The sequence below is a fragment of the Corvus moneduloides genome, chromosome 5, assembly GCF_009650955.1.
Source record: "Corvus moneduloides isolate bCorMon1 chromosome 5, bCorMon1.pri, whole genome shotgun sequence".
Classification (NCBI taxonomy): Eukaryota; Metazoa; Chordata; class Aves; order Passeriformes; family Corvidae; genus Corvus; species Corvus moneduloides.
The window spans coordinates 28,126,478-28,143,484 of record NC_045480.1 but is presented as its reverse complement, the minus strand read 5'-3'; positions in this window follow the sequence as shown (position 1 = coordinate 28,143,484).

Here is a 17,007-nt window from a genome sequence, read left to right as displayed (position 1 = left end):
TGGATCAGCATTTGACTAGAAGTAGTTTGCAAAGTTACCGTAAATGTACCTGTGTAAGTGTAGAAGTTGTAAATTGTGATGTTTGTATATGAACTATAGGGAAAACAGTGGATTTTTTACCAGAATACCTGTGTTATGTGAAAATAGTCACAAAATACCAGTAATGAAACAGAAGCAATTTCTTACAATGTAAGAAGTGAGTCTTTCTGAACCACACAGACTTGTGTGTTTTTCTGGGAGAACACAAAGAAAACTGAAGAGGCTTGGAGAAGAATTTAATGTCACTAATATTGTCAGTCCCAATAATAGTACAATAAAAATGGAAAGGTTGCCATTTGTGAGGAAACAGGTTTAGAGCTGGCAAGCTCTACCACACTATCCCACATGTTGCAGGTCAGGCAGGAGACCTGGCAATATATAATCCAAAATCTTTCTGCACCTGAGCATGGGAACAATGTCACAACAGGAACATTCCCACTGGTGTTTGCACACTGGACTGGACTGTTGTGGAGCAACCAAGTGGGACTTGTGAAGGCCTTGTAATAAATGAATGCCAGACTCAGAGGGGAGCTGGCCTTTGTGGTGTATACTGTAGCCATCTGTTTTACTTGGGTACAGACACCGACTTTTCTTTTTCTAGGTAGAAAAGTGTTTTGATTTTTTTTTTTTTTTTGTACAACTTGGCTGTATTAAGCACTAGAAATTCACATTAAAAGAGATGAGAGCTAACCAAGAAGTTCATGCACCTCTCTGCAGAGGTGCCTGTTTTTCTCATCATTTTGAGCCTGTGGTTAGCCATAGGTTCCTCTAAGGCCAGAGGTGCATGATTTTAAGTGCAATATATCCGGAAAGGCTATAATGAAACAGGTTAAACTTGCAATAAGAGAAATGAACAGAAGTTAAATACACGCTCTTGCTTTAAATTTGAAGGACTTGGCAGAGAACTATTTAGCCTAAGGTAGAGATTTCCAGGATGTTATTTTTATTTTAATTACGCTTCAAAGAACAAACTGGGGTTTTTTTAGATTTGAAGGGCATGGGAAATGTGGAAATGTAATGAATCAAAGGTATCACTTCTTTTTCCAAAGCAAAAAATCAAAGATTTGTATTAAAATTAGTTTTCACACAAATTAAGTAGTACTGTAATTATTTAATGTGTGTATAATGTAAATCCACTAGAAATCTGTGCATACTCCTATTTCATTGTCTATTTTCATGGGCTATATATGTTGGTGTCTTTTTTTTTTTTTTTTGCTTGCTTTGCTGCCTTCTTTGAGCAAACCATCTGCAGCTTGTTTTACATTTCCTCAGCAGTTTGAACTGGACTATAAAAATCCCATGCTTGGCGGTAGTCTATACACAAATATTCAGTGTAGTACATTGATTATATTTATAGTAATGTGAAAATATAGCCTCATGAATCTTCAAAATAGAAGCCGCGTGTTGTTCTTCTAATAAGTACTGCATAATCTTTTGTTTTCTAAAACTTGTGTGTATGCTCTCTATACACTGCCCAAATACCATATGCCTTTCTGAAAATCTTAATTTTGCAGATCTAGTGAATTCCTGTGTGTACTTGTGTATGAAATACAATTTATTCTAAACAGAGACCATCATGTTTAAGTTAAAGCATGGCACACATAACTCCAAACAGTCTCTTTTCAGAGCTAAAGACAATAGATTATTCTTTTCCCCAATAATTTATTTTAAGCCAACATATGATTTGGATGCATGTGCTGACATAATGTTTATAGGTTGTATGCACAATTACAGTCTTAATAAAGAATGGCCTCAAGTGCTGTGGCTTCACCCTGAAAGGTGTATACATAAAGATCCTGCCTGTGCTAGGAAGATACACACAACTTCCTGTTTTCCAATATCCTCATAAACAGTGAGATAAATTGCTTTCCCAGAGATAGGAATCAAGTGAGTCCAAAGGTTTTTTACAAGAGGCAGGACAGACCCTGGAAAATAAAGATTCTTTTTTATGAATGAGTCAGTCTATAAAGGTCATTGCCCCTTGAGGAAGGTGAGTGAACCTCTTAACAATGTATTGCCATTGATAGTTACTTTATTGTCTTATTTTATATCATGAAATGAGGCTTACAGAGGTTGGAAATGCACTCCCTTCCCTCATGATTCTCACTGAAATACTGAATTGAAATTTCAGGGGGTTTTGGGCAAATGCACTGCCAGAACCTGGGCAAGAGAAAAGTTACCTTCAAGATCCATTAACGTGCCCTCAAAGATAATAATACCACTGAAAGAGACCTAAATAAGGTCAAATACTGTTTTTTTCCCTGACGAGATCTTTAAAGAGTGTCTTGAAGGAATAGGCTCAAGGAGCCTTTCTTTTAAAATGTGCCTGTAGAAATAGAAGGTGCCTCTTGAGAGATTTCTGTAACTAAAAAAATTATTCTTCCTACTAATGTATCCTACAGGATCATGCCTAGAATAACAGACAGGAGAGACTGAGTGACTAGTGCTATAATTGCTACACTTGCTATGCATGTATAAGGTCTGCAGATGTCCGTAGAGAAGACGACCCTGGAGTAAACTACACCAACATGTCCAGCCTGCCTCGTGTGGGTGTGTGCTTTGGGAAGGTATCAGCTGTCTCTTGTGTAGGTTTGCTGCATCTGTTGCACTGCACCCTCCCGTAGTCCTAGTCCATGTCAACCCTTGTCCTCTCTTCAGCTGCGGCCTTGCACTGCCAAGCTGTGCCATACAACGGGACGAGGATTTGCACGAGTATTTTAAGTTCATTGCTTTAGTCCTTCATGGCTCCTGAAATTAGCTGTGTACCTCAGATGTGCCTTGAATCCACAAGGAAAATTAAACCTGCACTGATTCTTCATTTCTGCTGCCTGAAAGGTGTGACCTAAGTGAAACCTGGCCAGGGACAATAGCACAGAGTCAGGCTCCCATAGCCAGAACAGGAACTTTTAGTGCTCCATGGGATAAACATCTTAAACAGTTTAGATGTCAAAATCCCAAGATGTACTTGGGGAAACCTTCCCAACAGCTACCTACACCCTTTTACTCAGACAATACTAATAAGAGCTCTAGGATTTGACTTCAGGATAGTGATTACATAGCAGTTCATTTTTTAAAAATATTAAAAACCCCTGATGAAGTAAAGCTAACAGCTTCTTGGCTGTGCTTCAGTGCATTCATTATGAGAAACCAATTTTACCCTGGGCCAGAAAGACACTGAGCAGGCAGATATGGGAGTTGTCATGAGGAGGCTTTCTGAGCTCCGGGGCAAAGCTGGAAAAGTGGGGAATTATTACAACAACTTCAATTATTTTGTATGTAATGCTGTAATTATTATTCATGCAATGAGTAAAAGCTCGTGCCAGAAGAGCTCTTAAGTGTGAGGTGTGATGAGGGGTGAGCAGTGGCAGGAGTGTCAGTGATTCGCATGTGCAGATTTCATGGGCAGTTGCTGGGGCAGCTCCTCCTGTGCTTGGGCTCCTGCCACAAAGAGCTCCGTGGGTTGTCCTTCTCGTGGTGGTGCTCCCACCTGGAGAGACTCTTCCAGTCCCCAGAGTGTCCTCCCAGTGTGGGCGTAGCATAAGGGAAAGCACGGAAGCAGCTCTCCCAGGCTGGGCAAATGGAAAGCCAGCAGTAAAACAGGTCATCTGGGACCTCTGAACAACAGGCAGGCGGCTGGGTAGTGCTGAAATACAGATTTTGGGAGAAAGCTTTCTAAACTTGAACACTTTACTGATGGTTCCACAGAGTACAGATCTTTTATGTTTTACTTATTTACTGGAGGTAAATTTATTGGAAGTGTCACAGTGTGAACATGGGAGTGCAACAACAACAGTGAAGGAAAAGCTGCAGGGCAAATAATTCAGGACAACTTTCCTACTCTGGTATGAACCAAACTGGTTTTGCCCTTGTCATCTTTCTGATTTTTATTATTCATCAAGCTGGGGGCCATGTTCTGCTCTGAGCTGTAGCAGAAAAAAAAATAAATTACCAAACCAAGTGTGGGCTAAACTGAAGACAGATTATTTTCTCTGGGTTCTTCATGCTGCGGTTAGGCTCAAGGTTCAGGTGTAGTTCAGCAGGAACTGGCTTTTTGTATTTTGTTATCCAAGACACTTTGTGTCCCAGGCAAAGCACTCTTTCAGCTGAACTATCGCACGTTAACTGTACGGGGGGTGTGGGGACAGCCTCAGCCCAATAATCCTGGGACACTTCAGGATTATCCTCCAAATCACAGCCCTGGTCTGGTCCTTATATCACTGATTTCCATCCTAGCTGTACTACAGCCTCTGCTAAATTCTCCAAATCCAGTTGATTTTCCAGGGAGCCTGGCCCAGGGCCTTTGGGCCCTGAGCCAAGAGCTCTCTAAGTGACATCAGCCGTGCAGATGTCTTTAGCTGTGCACCATGAGAGACAATCTCCCCAGCTAACAGGGCTCTCCTGCCCCTAACAGCACATAAGGTGTAGCCCAGGTCCAACTCTTCTGCCCCAGGAGAGCCCTCTGCTCTCTGCCTCCAGGGTCCCTCCCAAAACCTTTTTTCTTTCTAGACTATCTGGTAAGTTATAGGGACAATTTTAGAATTTACCATTACAGTTTTAGGATTACTCTTATAGTCTGCCAGTGACCAAAAGCCTGAAATTTTAGTGGCAATGAATGTCTATTGCAGACTTCCACTGGTGAAGTATTAAGTATAGAATGGATGAAGCCTTAAAAAACATTTCAGGATGTTCAGCAGACAGTTTTCCCCTGAAACACTCTCTTACATAGTATATCAAACTCCCTGGAAGTTAAGGGGAATGAATGAGACTTTATTACAGTTTTCTCTCTGTGTAAATCTGTAGCTGATTTCATCATCTATAATTTAGAATATTCTTATCATCGTTAAAAACATGTGTGAATATGGCATGATTTATTTACAGCTTTCAGTGTGGGATTGTATCTGAAGGATGGAAAATTCCTTATGTTGCTCTCATAAATTAGGTGGTGCTCAGTTTCTATTCCTTTTTTAACTGCTGACCATCTCCAGGGCAAAGGGGAGGAGGCATGAGAGAGAAGCCTGTCAGAATCAGTTCAGGAACATCATGTCTCCAGGTATGTCAGAGCCCCTTATCGCCTTAGGATGAAATGTCTTTTTGCTGTACCCAGCTGTGCTATACTTTGCATAATTTGTGGGTGAGTGCATTAATTTCCCCTCTTACTTGGAAAGAGGAGAATGAAGTCAAATGACACATGCTAGATGATAAGCTACAGCAGAGCTGGTCCAAAGGGACTACTGTTTCTAAAAGTATCTTGGGATGCTTAAGGCGTTGGGCATCGCTTGTAGTGCCACTACTTCACATGTATCTTATTTAGGCTGTATGTTCCACATATTTAGGCTGCTTGAAGTAATACATTAGTACATGCAACCATTTGCACCAGTGAGGGAGGCAAAATTTGAAAACGTGTGTGTGAGAAATTTGTTGGGAGTTGCAGGGAGATGGTTTATAATAGTTGGGTTATCTTCAAAGACAAATTGTATTTGCCTAGCTAGGAGAAAAATCCCATAACTAAGAAAGTTAAGAAAATAACAGTTCTTAAGTCAACCTGACATTTGTTCTTCACTTGAGAAAAATATCTAAAGAAACTTGGCCTTTAGAGCTGTAGGAAAATAGGCTATTGGAAAAGTGTGCAGATGAACTCGTTATCTGCTGTTCTGGTTAATGATACACAATTGCTAACACCACATGCACAGGATAACAAAAGAGCCATCTTATCCAAGTAAAGAGACATTAAATTGGCCCATTCTACACTCCTACTCATTACACTGTTAAATATTTAACAGTTTGGTTGGGTGTCATAAAAGGGAGAATATTAGTATGAGGACTCATAGTTATAGTTTTGAGCTGTTCTTTAGTGATCTGCAGTTCCAGTACCAAAAACTTAGATCGTTAAAAATCTAAATGGGTTATTACCAAAATTTCAATGTGTGTTGTTGGTATTATGAAATAAACGAACTCAAAGCAGGCTGGAAATTGTTATTATTTCTGTTTAGATCCACTATTAGTACTGCTAAATCCTACAAACAGCTATATTGACAATCACTTCAGTGCTTGTGCTGCCATACCTGCTTCATAAATCTTCTCCTAACTAATCAAGGTAAGGCACATGTACCTTTCCTTTCCATGGAAGTTAACTGAAAGCCAGCATGAAGCCTTTTAATGGATAATTCTTGCTTGAAGGATATAATTTTCTGACATTTGGTTAGAAAGGAGAGGAAAAGCAAGGCTTGCTCGAGCTCAAGAAAACTGTCCAGGCAACACGGAGTTATTCACCTTTAAAGAATCTTCTCTCAGCCGGCAGTGGAGGTTGATGCCCTTCAGTGTCCCCCATTTACATGCTGATGAACATGAAGTATCTCCTGCACTACCAAGGTACCAGGAAAACAGTGTGGTGACCTAATCCCTGCAGCACAGTCAGAGCTGGTACATGTTGGTCTTGTACTGGTGACCAGGAAAAGCAGTTAATTTCTCAGCAGTGAGAAGGAGGGGGACTTAGTGTGCAACTTCATCCACCTCTGTTTTCTTATGCAGGAAAGAGTTTCTGGTTTTGGAGTCCATTGGTTATTTAACAACAAATCTACTCCTTTAATTAGAATGCTTCATCTCTCACTGTGTTTAATTTCCACTGCCAGTATTCCATGTACCTATGGTATTCAGATCCATTTTCTAAAATTTATTTTCTGCAGTCTGGAGCATTGTCTGATGTAGCTGGCATCACATCAGTTGGTGTCCTTGAAAATGATCTGGTGTAAGAGTGCAAGATTACTTGTGCAAAAACTCCACTTTGGCTCTGACACTGGACTACATTTGGATCTGGTATAGGAATGGAAAAACAAATATTGGGGTATCCACACTTACTCCATGCGTAAATTTAGACCAATAGCTCAAGTTTTTTCTTACTATAATCTTTTTCTATTCATTAATAGTGCAGCCTCCTCAGAGATTTTCACACATTGCTGTTTTAAATATCCTTGCCTAAAGCCTGTTTTCTTTCTTTTCTTAACATTTATCAGTTATTTCAACAGTAAAGATGAACAAATTGCTGAAGTTTTGCTACATCCACCTGATTGGATGGGGTGAGTGGAGGGAGCAGTAAGGAAACCTTAATTCAAGGTCACAAGTTTTGCAAAAAAAACAAGAATATTTTTTTCTCATGTTCCTCCTTCCCAAAAGTGAGTCACATTTCTTAAAATTAATTTGCTTTTTAGTAAAAAAAAAAAAGGCAAAAAGAATTTTTATTCCTAATATATGAGGAATAAAAAAATTCATCAGACACATTATTTTTAAAAGCTCACCGACTTGCTTCTTTAGGAGTATCTTGAGAATGTGAAAGAAAAGAACTGTTCTGTAATATGTGTGTGTGTAGATTCTCTAGATTGAAATTAAGAGCTCACATTTCTTTAACAGTATATGAATGCATATTGCTACAGCCCCAATTTCCAACCATTTTCCCCCACAGGTATTACATATCTGAAAATACAACTGAGGTTTGGAAGCTCATTTTAAACTCCTACATCACAAGCCTACTGCTTTTTAAATGGCTGGAACACAGCATGAGGTTCGAGTTCCTTGGGTCTGGACTGTAATCATCCCACTGTCTCCTTGACAACACGAGGAACATCAAGCAATTCAGAAAGGGAGAGCCACAATGGCAAAGGTTGCAGCCCTTATGAAAGGCATTTCAAAGACTTAGATCTGCCCAGAGAAGAGATGCCAATTCCTGCTTGACTTTTAGAATCAGCTGACTTCAGGGGCATTATTTTTTAACTTTTTTTTCCATGGGTTGTAGATGATGTACAAGTAACCTGGTCATCCCATATGTCTGCAGTAGCAAAAGAAGAAAGACGTACTTTTACATTGTTACTGCAAGATTAAGAAATACTTACAAGTAATTAGGGATAGTGACAAAGTAATAGATTTGTTAGAGACTTTAATAGTTTTTCATGCTTCCTGGGTACACTTATTTCTAAGACTGTTCTTTTTCTAAACAAAGTTTGTCCTCAGATGGTGAAAATCTTTATGTAATGCCCATTGGGGAGGTTAGATTGAATATTAGGGAAAATTTCTTCACTGGAAGGGTTTCTGAGCACTGGAACAGGCTGCCCAGGGAAGTGGTGGAGTCACCATCCCTGGAGGTATTTACAAGCAGTGTAGATGCAGCACTTAGGGACATGGTTTAGTGCTGAGCTAACAGTTGGACTCAGTCTTAAAGATCTTTTCCTAAATGGTTCTGTGTATTGTAATTCAGGATGAATCAGGACTGGTAAACTGGAAGAGATACAGAGGCTGCAAAAATCTCTTCAATCTTTTGCCTACCATGAAAGTGAAATGGTTTGCAGGTACAGAAGGCTGTAGTTGTAGATATATCAAAGAATCATACATAGCTGGAGACATACCAAAGAATCCCAAAGGGAAGACTTATATGTTTGGGGCTGCAGAAAGGGATACTGCCAAAATAGGGAGAAAGGCAGGAACAAATAAAAATCAAAGTAAAGAACCTTTATTTTCAAACAATAAATGCATCATAAAGCAGTATTCTTAGTTTCAGGTACTCTACCCATTGCACAGGCATAACACACATATTACAGTTGCTTTGTGATAGTTACCAACACACAGATTTTTTAAAAGGAAGAAAGAATGAGTCACCCACAGTATATGGAATTAAGCCTATATGAGCATTAAGACTAAGTGTCCTTCAGCTAGGAAAGGCTCTAAGTCTGTCTAACAGACAGGCAATTACAATTTTTCAGACCTTTAATCTGGAAATGTGCAGTGTGATTTGTATCAATTCAAAATGTCTGGAGTGTGCTAATTTTTGTGGAAGATGATGTCCCAACTCCCACTTCTGAATCAAACTTTGAAAAGACAGAAAAATTAGCACTTCCGTCCCAAAACGGGCCAGAAGATTAAGACAGAAAGTCATTAAATCATGCCATCTGAAAGGGGAAAATTGCGAATGTTGGTGATCAGTCGCGCTGCAGAGGCAACCAGGGTATCTGTTGCAGGGAGTTTCTCATCAGTGCTTCCTGCCCTTCAAACCTTCTTGGATAGAGCAAAAAGAGGGGTCTGCGCCTCTTTTCCATGTTGGAGCCTCCTGAATGTGTACAGAGCCTTGTCCCAGTGGAAGGAAGGAGTTTTTCATCCCTTGTTTCTTTTTCTACCTGCCTGTTTGTTATAGCTAAGTAATGTAGAGTGTGTGTGGGGAAGGGTATATGCATCCATGTTTTGAAACCAAGACAAGGCATTCAAACCTTACTGGCTGTCCTTGTTGGCCTTTGATGAAAATTTCTAGCTCTGTTTTCTGGTTTTGAGTAAAGTAGGTAACACATACTCTGTTTTACCTTCCTTCTTGGGGGAGACCAGGAGTAGTTAATCTATTTAAGTATCTGTTCCTGTAGAAGTACTATCCTGCCCAAATATTTTTGTCCATGGCACTGGAAAATGCACACAAAGTTTCAGAAAAACATAGTCCAGGAAAGGAAGCAGGGCATGGCATTGTGTTTTTCAATGATAACAGAAGTTGTCTGGGCAATTAGACAGGGGAATATTTCCATGTAGCTTCCATGGGATTTCACTTTCATCAGCGAAAAATAATGCTTTTCATTTGAGCTTCACAAGTTTGGATTATCGTGTGTCATCATTCGGCACATGGTGATGACTGCATAATGAAAAGCTGATTTCATAATGCAGGGCAGTTCACCCTGTAGCTGCCCTTGCTCTCACATATCTGCCCAGGACTTTGTTCAGCTTGGAGTCATATGCTGCAAATTCCAGTTTAAGATGTCAGAGCTGGTGCTGGCCACTAAGGAAAGACAATGCTGGCGCTTCATTGCCTTGCTGCATCAGGTCCAAAATTTCGACTGCTATTTGGGAGGAACACGGAGAAAAACTCTATATGCAGCATAGAATATTGTATATCAATTATTCTGTGTGCAAAATTCTACAAAACATCTATTCTACAAAAAAAAAAAGTACAAAAATTCTATATGCAGCATATAATATTGTATATAAATATAGAGAAAAACTCTACATAGATTATTGTACATAGTGCTCAGCCCTAAGCCACCAGACAGTAAGATTTTCTGGAGCTAAATTTCATCTAGAGTAAATTCATGTAAGTCCCCTGATACCTGTCCTTAGCATAATTGTGTAGTTCATGCCAACAGAGCACCTGAAATTTTTTTCCTTTTAATACTTTTGAAAATCAGAAGCTGTCTCTAGATTCAGAGCATTCCTCACAAGGAACTAACATCAGGAGCTGTCAGACCATGTATGTCTAGCAAAATGTCTAGTGAAATGTTAGCTCTCCAACCCTGACATACACTGCAGCTGTAGCTTCAGAGTAAGAATTTCCAGAACAGAATATGTTAACAATTGGCTCCATCTCAGTTTCAAGTTGGTGTATCTCCATTAGTTCCCTGCTTCACCTGTGACAAACCAGAGTAACAGAGCAGTAGATGCTCTTTTGCAAGGGACTGATCGACTGATAAACCACTGTACGTATTCTATACCTGCCATTCAAGTGGCAATCGTATTTCCATTTAAAAGTCTATTATTTTATTAGAGTGCAATAAACGTGTTTTCATTAGCTGCGATCCCCAGTCTTTGTCTTTCACTTCTAGTGCATTTTCTTTGGTGACATTTTTTCTTGTCAGGGAAAGGTCGTGACATTTCAAGGTGTTCACTTCCTGAAGCGTGACTCCTTGAAGTAATGAGATTCAGCTGATCTGTCAGTAAAAAGCTGCCACAGTGAAAACAAGCCCAGCAAAAGCGGAGCTCAGAAGCATCTACGCGTGGTCACTCCTGATGGAGCTGATGGCTGCCCGTGCTCTCTGTGTTATTACAAGATTGCCCAGAAAGGACAAAACCCCAGGATTATGTGTCACTGAATGCTGTTATTATTTGAACCTCTGTTTTCAACACCGCATTAATTTGCATAGTGATTCAAGCTCAGACAAACTTTGCTTTGTTTAAACCTTAAATGATGCTAACCTTAAATATCAAAAATTGTTGTAAAGCAATTTTGGTTCCTTAAGGAGTATAAATGGATTTCAGACTGCACACGTTAGTTTTACATTTCCCAACTGAAATTCTCTGGCCTTTTTATGGGGGTTGTTACTTAGGAGAGCAACACTGAGGACTTTAATCTCAAAGGGAAGTCCCTTTAATGCTGGCATCTCCAGAATGTAAATTGAAAGTAGATTTTGGGCCTGAATGAAAAGGTTGGTTGTTTTCTGCCCCAATTTTCTTATTGCAGAAAAGTTGTATACAGTTTTCATTTTGATTTAACAGTACTTTGCATTCTCTTTTTTTACCTGGGAAGGACTACATTACCTTATTCTACAAAAACATGCTCAGCCCAAGGCAAGTCTGAAAATAACCTTTACGTGTCCCCTATATGCCAATGCGTGCAGAAATGATAAACTGTCTTCTGGAGAGAGAAGTGTGCTCTAGTCCTTTTAACCCTGACACAACCTCCTTTCTACTCATATTTGTTAAAGATTCCTTTCTGATAATTTCATCACATCTCCTCAAGAAAAGACACAATTTGACCTGGTTTATATTTTTGCCTATTATGTAGTATTATGTATTGCAGCCTTCTTTCATTTTAGGGGCTGTGCTTTAGGCTGATAACTATTTTTTTCATAAGTTGCTGTCAGTTTTCAGCCCATTGAAAAAAAAATCTGCATTTTTAAGCACAAACTTCTTGGATTGATTTATTATTTTTTATTGGAGCTCCCAGCTTCAAAGTTTTATTGGAGTTGTTCTGTCATCCCTGATTTCTGTAGCCTTCGTTGTTCATATTCACCAACAGAAACAAATAATTGCTTTTAAAAAATCTCATGTCATCCATAAAACTGGAGGTTTTTCATAGATGATGTGTGTATTTGAGGAGTTCTTTTGTCTGGGAAGACAGCAATATGAAATCAGAACTAAAAGAATTTAGGTAGGAAAATCTCATTAGTGCAGACTGATCTTTCCCTGAAGAATATGACAGTATCATACTCCTCCTGCCAGTTAGAACTAGTTTGTCCTAAATTTCCAAGTGTATTTAAAAAAAACCCAAAACCAAAACCATGTCTTTCTCCTGGAATTAACCTATATTTAACCCATTACAATATGTTAAAATATTAAGTTACTGCCCTTTTTATAGCCCTTGCGGGCTCACTTCCGTGATAAGAATAAGCAGTAATGATCTTTCTCACTCCAGGGCTGTCATTGGAGATGGAGAATGCAAGAGTGGTGCAGACAGTTGGGTTTTATTTGCTGTTAAGGGGAGAGCTGCCACTCATAGCAGTAGTAATAACCTGTATCACTCATCATTTGCAAATGTTTCTTCCTGCTAAGTAGCATTTTTACAAGGAAAGTCACCTTCCATTTCTCCTGGAAGTAACTGTGTAAACCATCATATATTATGAGCAGCCAGATTTATAATGAGAGGATTTTCAATAAAATCTGGAAGGAGTGGGCAAGGATGCTGAGCTGATCATCAGTGATGTATTTGATCAATCTGCACAGAAAACTACTCAATTTTTAGGATAATAAAGAATGTGGTGTATATAAAAGGTTTTAGTAATTCCTAAGTGTCAGTTTATTATTGTAAAGCCTTTGGAAAGTTAATGTGTCCAATCATGGTGTCTCAGATTGGACAGGTAAGACACCTCACAAAACCCTCCTTGTGATACTTAATTTTCAAGACATGGCCACATGGGCTTATGACTGCAGTGCAGTGGATCTCAAGACAAGTGAATAGAAGAATTTGCTTTCCAAAATCCAACTTTGCACAGAAAACTGTATTAGCTATTAAACTTCAGAGTTGAAACAACGAGATCATAGACTCCAAAAAACCTTAAACTAAGAGAATAGAAATGTCTTGAGTATTGAGGGTAAAGAATCTACTGATGGGTTTTGGCATTCTTCTGCATTCAGTGGTTAGTAGAATAAAAAAACCACTGTTGCAGGCTCTGTACAGAAATAATACCCTGAACAGTAAGGTGCCCTGCCCTGTGAGTTCATAGCAAGAGCAGCTTTGTGGTGCTGGGGTAAGAATGAAGGGATTGGTAGAATTGGGTTTTTGTTTATGATTATTTTGACATAACAAAAATCTATGAATTATTCTTCAATTTTCTGCTCTCTTAATAAATATGATTTATAAGTAAATCTGACACGACCCGAGTGCTCTGGTCTTAGGAAGAAAGTGAGCAGTTAAACAGGCCAAACAGCAGACCACTGGGATCCCATTGCTTAAGACTTTGGGCAGAGAATCTTGGAAGGATTCAGACTGGAAGACTCTGGAAGACAGTGGAAGAGGATTTTAGTCCATTCCTCCAAAATATTTCCCTATGGTTTTTCCTTCAGACTTTCAAGCAAGCGCTTACATAGTGCACCCATGCAAAGAAATTTCCTGCAGCTGGCATTAGTTGTACCTCACTAGAAAGCTGGGAGGAAACTTTTGGTGAAATACTAGAGTTTAGACAGTGAACCAAATTCAGCCCTGGATTATATATTTTTTTTCTGAAATGAATGACAATTCAAAACTTTGGCTAAATCTGAACTTTATAAACCAAATTTTCAGGATTCCTTTCTGCTGGATTTATGTGCATATTGTGAAAAAATTGCACTAAACAACTGTGAGGTCACAATATGAGTTTGTCTCTCATTATAAAAGAAATGATTCCATTGTAAAACCAAGTCATCTCACCGGGGTGTAAAGAGAAAATGACATTTTCTAAGTGTCATTACTCATCTACCTTCACTCCTTTATTTTCTTGCTTAAGGTCTTTTCAGTTAATAATACCAGTAGATTCTGAAAGCAATATTGAGGAGAGAAAAGTGAGATGGGATTATCTTGAAGAATACCCTTTTACAAAAAAATTTATGTGACCATACTTCATACATAGTAATTATAGTAGATGATTTTTGCTTTCCTTTGAATAGAAATTTATATTCTTTTTTTACAATCATCAGGACTTCATTAAACAATAAACTCTTCTGTTTCCAGTCCCAAGTTTGTATAGAATAAATGGTGAATGTTGGTGGAAAATATGGAAAATGATGTGAATTTGTTGGAGAAAGATTTATCATCTGTGACCAGTTCCACTTCTAGAACAAACACGAGTCCATGAAAATTACACATTTCTTCTGGGTATTCACAGGTAGCCACAATTTTGGAAAGATTATCATGTTTTTATCAGATGTCAGTTTTTAGTTACTGTCATCTGTTGAGCAAATTTTCTTTAGTCATTAAGGGGTTCAGCCATCTCTGTTTTACATAAGGAAATTTTTTATGCAAAACATTCTGTAACTTTTGAAGAGAGCCCTGAACACTTGCTGTAATCAGTCCCATCACTGTTCCCTGGTGGAGTGTCTCTTAGCACAGGGGCTGGGTTTTCTGTCCTCATTTCCAGTAGTTCAGGCAAGATCTAATTCATTAGAGGGTCATTTATGTTTTACTTATTCATAAAGGAAGAGCTGAGGCATCATCTTAGATAAAATAAAAAAGGAATTTTTGGAGAAAATACAGGGTCTATCATGCCCTGTATGACTTGGGTTTTGTTGTTTGCTTTCTATTTGTAGGGAGATATCCCTAAAGACTACTACTGAGTGATTATGTCTTTGTGCTAGGTCAACACTGTAATAAAAGCCCATTTAGAGATGTTTATTCTTGAATTGGGGCTCCAGTGACTTTTCTTTATGGATTTTTTTCTGTTCTGACACAAACTTTCTATTCATTATTAGTAAAAAAAGGAGAGAATACCTTGAAGGAGCACTGTGTCTGAGCAGGCATTAATTAACTATTGAGACTTCCCTACACAAAATTTAATTCCCTAGAACATAAATGAGTAAGAACAAAATCCATGTATGCAACTTGCCCATTGTACAGAGGGATTAACAAGTTACTCATTAATGGACCCATCTGAAGTTGTGAGAAACATCTGCTTGTTTGCACGCAGTGAGCCGTTTCAAGCGCTCTCCAGTAAGTTTGGAATATATTGGTGAAGAAAATGCAGTATGGATAAAAGCACTCCTAGTGCTTGTGTTCAGATGTAGGAGGAATGATTTCTCATAATTTTTATTAAATTAAAGTCGTAGAAAACCCAGTATGCATTGACCTCTTCACAGGCTGCCTGTTCGCGCATGCATGCAGTGAGTGGATTCAGTGACGTACCTCCTGACCCTGCCTTTGCAGAGACAGAGAAGATGCTGTTTTCACATACTCAGCTCTTTGATTTCCTTTCCACTAGCCATAATTAACATTTATTCAAGCAACATTAGGAAGAACATAAATATTTCAAAGAAGCTAATTACAGCATCCAAAACATCCTCCAAGCTATTCGTTTAATGAGGATGTGTTTTGTTCCTGCAATAGTGTAACATTAATTTCATCAAGCAATTAAGCAAAACAAAACCAGATACAATAGAGAAAGATGTATTTTTTCTCCTGTTTACAAGAATGCTTACTTGAATTTCAGTGAGTTCCTTGCAAAAAGGTGACTGTCATAAACCATGCAAGCTTCCTATAAACACGGATTCAAGGGAACTTGCTCTGTCAACATTTGCACAAATTTCAGTAGAAATATTATCTTGGTATAATACATAGTCTGAGCTTAGTGCAAATGTACATTTTTGTTAGAAGTTATATTGTTTTTTCTAGTATACTACAGGGAGGATTACAGCTACGCCCTGATCAGTTTGCCTTACCCATGTATCAGGAAATGCAAAACTACACTGATGCTTTTAGTAAAAAGGCATAGTCTGCAATGAAATGGAGTTCATACTGGATTGGAAGTACTGGAGGAGTGTAGCCTGTTAGGATTCAGACAATGTAACTCATGGCACAGATAGGATTGAATGTTTAATGGCTACTGCTTCTGCCCATTAACAGAATCTGCAGAAAACAAAATTCCCATTTCAGATGAAAGATTATCAAGCAATACAAATCAAAGCAAGAGAGAAATATTAGATTTTTTTTTAATGGTAAATGGAAGACCAGAAGTCTTCTACCTGGAAATTTTTTCTCATCATCTTCAAAATCTCCTAATATGTTTTTGTGCAAGTGGGCTCAGCAAAATTTTTCAGTTTGCAGTATTAAAACACACTGTGCAAAAATGCAACTTCTGGACTCATCAGAACCCTTTCACCTGAAACTAAAGTTTAATTCAAGATGTATCCTTTTTTTAAGTATTCTTAGAACACTCTGCACTATTCAACAGGTGCAGAATATTTACAGGTATCCTATGCTCAAATTATAATAGACTGTAATTTATTTTATTTCACAATCTATTAAATATTTAACGAGACTGTAATAATTAAAATGCATAACAAATTAAATCTTTCCTTAGGCTAGAGCTTGGACACTGATTCATGCATTTGAATAAAGATAGATTAGGAAGATACCTTTCAGCACTGATGACTCCGCATTTATGATAATTTCTTCAACTAAATATGTTCTGCTTTTATTAGCGAAAACCAGAACTAAATGCAATCCCTCAATAAAGACTGTTTTTAAAAAACTCTTTTAATTAGGTAGATATAAATACAATCATACATACAAAATACAGGCTTCTTCAATTTATGTACTGGTCTGATAACTGGCTCTCCATTGACATGAGCACTGGCTCTGTTCCCAGACATATAAAGGAAAGCTTTGTTACTGAATCTGATAGAGAAGATGCTCCTATTGCTAAAAGAATTTTATAGCATCTTTGCATGCTGCTTGGCAAAGATTTCACAGTTTTGATGGGCTATCAAAGCGTCTAGGGTGGCAGAGCCCACTTTGTTTCACATACAACTAAAGGTGAAGGCAAAGAGCAGACATCAACATTATATGGCTACAAATCAAAGTTTTGTTTTGTTTCACAGTAACAGTCAGGCAGATTTACTCCACCACACACTATTTAGCCCCCAGTCACAACCCACTGAAATGGTAAAAAAGAGTTGCAAGCTATTTTGGAAAATGGCAGTCACTAT